Here is a 5,995-nt window from a genome sequence, read left to right as displayed (position 1 = left end):
GCAGTAAGGAATGGCCACCATTAAGGTAGGTAAGAAGAAAACGGCTAAACTTTCAATCAATTCTTAAAGACTGAATGTGCGCTATTTCAGTTTAGAAAAAAAAGGGAATCACAGACTTTTACAAGGAACATTGCACCTATTCCCAAGCTGTTATCGACCAGATTATCATAAGGGAGATTGGGGGAAGGGCAAGGGATAAGAGAGAATCCCCTTTCAGGGCTCAAGCATGCAGGTAATGATCAGGTACCACTGGGGGAGAGGTATGAAATATAGCCCACTTCCCCCCAAACCCTCTCTCATAGGAAGCAAAAGCTTTGAGCATCTGAGGAGCAGGAGAAGGTAGCAAAGCCTCCCAATTAGGGACTCAAGCAAAGATCCACGGCTTCTGTTATGGAAGGGGTAGAAACGAAAGCCCCTTGCCCTAGGGGAGGGCTAAGAGAAGCTACTGTAATCCTGCAGTAATACAAAGCAGGGGTCCTGGCCAGATAGGGAAGAAACAGGAAACTTTCATCTGCTCAAGACTCAGTATAGATGTCCTTGAGATGCATCCATAACTCGTATACGTTTTGAAGAATAAACTTACTGGGGCACCTGGGTGGCTCAGTCGGTTAAGTTCAACTCTTGATCTTGGCTCAGAGCATGATCTCATGGTCTGTGAGATCAAACCCTGCATGGGGCTCTGTGCTGAGAGCACAGAGCCTGCTTGGGATTCTCTCTCTCCCTCTATCTCTCTGTCCTTCCTCTGTTCATTCTCTCTCTCTCTCAAAATAAATAAATAAACTTTTAAAAAAAGAATTAAATTACTAAAATTATATCTTTCAGGGTGCCTGGCTGGCTTAGTTGGTACAGTTTTCAACTCTTGATCCTGGGGTTGTGAGTTCAAGCCCCAGGTTGGAGATTTTTTAAAAATAAAATATTTTAAAAATAATAATAATAAAATTATCTCTTCTACTAAGGGCCATGTTTATCTACTTGAAATTAGCAGATGGTGGTGGAAAATTTTGCAAATAGTCAGAAACAGCTGGTTTCCTAGCTTATCCTCCCAGACAGGCCAGTCCTCCAGTTATTGGCAGATCTGAGACTGAAACCCAGGCCTCCTGCCTCACCCTGTCATTATAAAGCAGACAAGCTAAGTGTATTTTTTTTTTTAATTTAACATTTATTTATTTTTGAGACAGAGAGAGACAGAGCATGAACGGGGGAGGGTCAGAGAGAGAGGGAGACACAGAATCTGAAGCAGGCTCCAGGCTCTGAGCTGTCAGCACAGAGCCCGACGCGGGGCTCGAACTCACGGACCGTGAGATCGTGACCTGAGCCGAAGTCGGACGCTTAACCGACTGAGCCACCCAGGCACCCCGCTAAGTGTATTTTAAAAACCAAGTAACTGTGCTCATCCCTACATCATAATTAAAGACCTCTAAAATATGGAAAATGCCATAGTGAAGGCTTTCCTGGGTGAAAGTCCTTCAAGACCTCAGGAGAAAAGAAATTGTCTTAACCCCAAGTTGTAGCCCCAGTCTTTATTATTATTACTATTATTCAAACATTTGGATTGTTTTAGTTAATTTTAATATTATACTCTGGTAGATTGAAAATGGCTGCAGATTTTTTGCTACCCCCTCCCCTAGAGTCTGGGCTGATCTCAGGAGCCTGCATGACCTATGAAATACAGCAGAAGTGAGGTCGTGAGGTTTCTGAAGCTAAGCATAAGAAGTCTGGCAGCATCTACCTGGATGTCTTGGAATCCTTTCTCTGAACACCATGAGCTGTCATGTAAGAAGTCCAAATATACAGCTTAACAACAACAACAAAATAACACAACTTAAAAATGGGCAAAGAACTTGAATAAACATTTCTCCAGATAGAACGTACAAACGTCCAGTAAGCATTAAAAGATGCTCCGTGTCACTAGTCATTAGGAAAATACATATCAAAAGCCCAATAAGATACCTCACACCCATTAGGATGATTATTATTTTTTAAAAACCAGAAAATAAAGTATGTTGGTGAAAATGTGTAGAAATTGGAACACTCATGCATTGCTGATAGGAGTGTAAAATTGGTGTAGCTGCAATGGAAAACAGTTGGGGTGGCTCTTCAAAAAGCTAAACAGGGGTGCCTGGGTGGCTCAGTTGGTTGAGCATCTGACTTCGGCTCAGGTCATGATCTCGCGGTCCGTGGGTTCGAGCCCCGTGTTGGGCTCTGTGCTGACAGCTCGGAGCCTGGATCCTGCTTCCGATTCTGTGTCTCCCTCTCTCTCTGCTCTTTCCCTGCTCATGCTCTGTCTATCTCTGTCTCTCAGGAATGAATAAACATTTAAAAAAAAAATTTTTTTTTAAGCTAAACAAAGAAATGGGGTGCCTGGGTGGCTCAGTTGGTTAAGCGTCCAACTCTTGATTTCAGTTCAGGTCATGATCTCATGGTTGGTGAGATCGAGCCCCGTGTAGGGCTCTGTGCTGACAGCAAACAGCCGGCTTGGGATTCTCTCTCCCTGCCTCTCCCCTGTTCATGCGTGCACGCACGCTCTCTTTCTCTCTCAAACAGATAAATATTAAAAAAAAAAAAAAAAGAATGACCATATGGCCCAGTAATTCGACTCCGACGTATACACCCAAAGGAATTGAAAGCAGGGACTTGAAGAGATATTTGTATACCCATGCTCACAGCAGCATTATTCATAATAGCCAAAAGATGGAAGCAACCCAAGGGTCCATCAACAGATGAACGCATAAACAAAATGTGGTTACATAAACAAATGTGTATACAATGGAATATTATTCAGCCTTAAAGAGGAATGAGATTCTGACACATGCGAAAGCATACACGAACCCTGAAGACATTATGCTAAATGAACGAAGCCAGACACAAATACGATGTACCTAGAATAGGCAAATTCATAGAGGCAGGAAGTAGATCAGAGTTGCTTTCTATGGGCTGAGAAGGAGGGGAAATGGGAAGTTATCGCCTAATGGGTACAGGGTTTCTGCTTGGGGCCATGAAAAAATTGCAAGTAGACAGACGATTTACTACATTGTGAATTGAATTCGTGCCACTGAACTGACACTTCTAAAATGGTTAAAATGGTAAATTGTATGTTATGTGCATTTTACCACAATAAAAAATATAAGGAAAAAATGGCAACCCAAACCATGTATTAGAAGAGAAGGAGGAAAAGGAGAAGGATGGCGGAGAGAAAGAGAAGAAAAAGAAGATTGCCCTAGTCCTAGTACCTTGAGAGCATCACTGGAGCGGTCACAGACCCAGGTGATCCTGACCTTCCAGCCAGCCTGCAGGAACCAAACATGTGAGTGAAGCTGCCTCGAGCCCTCCAGAGCAGCCTAAACTCCAGCTGATTATTACCTCTGGGTGACGGACCTCAAGCAATGTCACTTGGGACTGAGGATTACCCGTCTGAGTCCTGCTCCTCAAAAGTACAAGCATGTTTTAGGCTGCCAGGTTTCAGAATAATCTGTCACACAGCAACAGATAACCAGAACATAATCCCTCTACTGTCCGTAAGTGGGTTGAACTGGTAGTTCCTAAGTCAGACCTAGGAGAGTGGTATCAGTAAAAATTCCACTCAGTCAAGTCGTGGGAGGTTTGGACAAGTATTTGGAGGGTGGTGCAGGACAGGTCCCCCTCCCCTAGGGCAGAGGGAACAACAATCTGCCTTGAACATTATATCCTAGGTTGCTAGCCAACATCCTTTACAGACAAAGGCCAGTTCAGCCATAAATGAAAAAACTTACGGAGCGCATCTTGGTTTCATTCAAAATGAAGTTACTTCCACAGGAGGAGTGTATTGTCATAAAAAGTAAGATTATTCCCTTACTAAAATGACAATGAGGAAAGTGACACTGGTTTCCCGTGCAAAAACAAAAACAAAAACAAAAACAAAACAAAACAAAACAAAAACATTACTATTGGGTGATATTTCAGAACTGTGAAAGCTGCTTTCCATCTTTTGTCCTAAAATTGGAAAGTTAGCAGGCTTCACTGTGCCTGTGAACCAGGGGCTGCTCCCCAGTGCCCCAGTGGAGAGGGGTGTCTCTCTTTGAAGCAAACATGAATACTACTGCTCATATGCGATGAACAGTATGTTAGAAGAGAGGTCAGGAGACTTGAGTTCTTTGTTCACTTCTACACACCATGTAGCGTGGGCAGGACACATGACCTCTCTGGACGTCAGTTTCCTTGTCCACAAAAAGGGAATAGTTTGGTTGCACACTGGAATTAGCAGCCTAAGATATAATACTCTAAAATCTTGATGCGCAGGCTGCACCTCAGGCCAATTACATCAGAATCTTTATGGGTAGAACACAGTCCTCAGGATTTTTTTTTTTTAACTTGCAATACTTTCCAATACAAAGCCATGGTTGAGAACCACTGAAATGGAAGAATGAAGCACAGAAGAAATTTTTTAAATTTCCATCCAGCTGTAAAAGTTGTGTAACTTAGCTATTTTATCAGCACGCTGGAAGAAGGCATTCTTCTTTTCTTTTCTTTTTTTTTTTTAAGACTTTATTTTTAAGTAATCTCTACACCCAATGTGGGACTCGAACTCACACCCCCAAGATCAAGGGTTGCACGCACCACTGCCAGGCACCCTGGCAGCCTTCGTTTCATGCCTAGTGCAACCACGGTTCTTGGTCCCAAGAAGCGTCGGTAATGTGTAGCGGATGCAAAGCATTGGAGGCTGGATAAACTGACCAGTGTGTTTGCTCCTTGCCCATCTGCCAGTCCTCACAAGCTGGGAATGTCTCCCTCTCATCATTTCCCTAAGGAACAGACTTAAGTATGCCCTAACAAAAGATGAAATCAAGAAGATCTGCACGGAGCAGTTCATTAAGATGCATGGCAAGGTCCAAACTGATATCACCTACCTTACTGGTTTATGGATGTCATCAAGACTGACAAGACTGTAGAGAATTTCCGTCTAATCTTTGACACCAAGAGTGGCCAAGTACAAGTTGCGCAAAGTGAGAAAGATCGTTGTGGGAACAAAAGGAATCCCTCAACTGGTGACCCATGATTCTCACCCCATCTGCTACCCTGATTCCCTCAACAAGGTGAACAACACCATTCAGAATGATGAGGAGACTGGCAAGATGACCAACTTCATCAAGTCTGACACTGGTAACCCGTGTGTGGCGACTGGAGGTGCTAACCTGGGAAGAACTGGTGTGATCACCAATAGAGACACCCTGCTTCTTTTGATGTGGTTCATGGGAAAGATGCCAGTGGCAATAGCTTCGCCATCCAACTCCCCAACGCTCTTGTTGTTGGCAAAGGCAACAAAAGGCCAAGGATTTCTCTTCCCCAAGAAAAAGCTATCCACTTCACCATTGCTGAGGTGAGAGACAAGAGACTGGTGGCCAAACACAGCAGTGGGTGAAATGATTTCTAGGTGACTTGAATAGAAGAGTCTTGGCATATAATGAAAGATAATATAGCATAAATAAATATTGTATAATCTGATACCCCAAAATGTTATCCTTCCATTAATAAATATTTATCACATGCTATGTTCCAGGCATTCTGCTTGACATACAGGTACCAAGAGAAGTTCAGCATTCTAAATATTAGGGGAGGGGGGAGGTGCATATGGGCATGGAGAGAGATCTAAAAGAAATACAGATTGTATTCAGTCTCAATTCAAGTGAAGAAATAGACCAATCAGTTCTCCTTGGAGGAGGGGAAAGGGATTCAAGGAAAAAATACCTTGAGCCAAGTCTTTAAGAATGATTTGGCACTTAGCAAAGGTAAGGTTCAGGTAGTGGAGGATAAAGGAAGAACATCTTCAGGTGTCCAGCACCCCGTTGTCTAACATCTGCATCTAAAGCTGTTGGTGCAATTAAGGGGAAACCTCTGTTTTGGGTTAATTCTGTAATGTCAGTGACTCTAAAAGGGCTTGACTTATGAAGAAAAGAATGGCTCAAAGGCAGTCTGATCATGAAACTAATAATAACAGCTACCATTTATGAAGTGCTACCAT

General features: G+C 43.0%; 1 pseudogene; it reads left to right on the top strand.

The window, feature by feature from the left end:
- The first annotated feature begins 4,088 nt into the window (after positions 1–4,088).
- LOC131490422 (small ribosomal subunit protein eS4-like) lies at positions 4,089–5,395 on the top strand (annotated as a pseudogene).
- The last annotated feature ends 600 nt before the right edge of the window (positions 5,396–5,995 follow it).

The sequence above is a fragment of the Neofelis nebulosa genome, chromosome 2 (genome assembly GCF_028018385.1).
Source record: "Neofelis nebulosa isolate mNeoNeb1 chromosome 2, mNeoNeb1.pri, whole genome shotgun sequence".
NCBI classification, from domain to species: Eukaryota; Metazoa; Chordata; class Mammalia; order Carnivora; family Felidae; genus Neofelis; species Neofelis nebulosa.
Note: the sequence above shows the minus strand (reverse complement) of the source record. Positions and strands in the feature narration are given on the sequence as shown.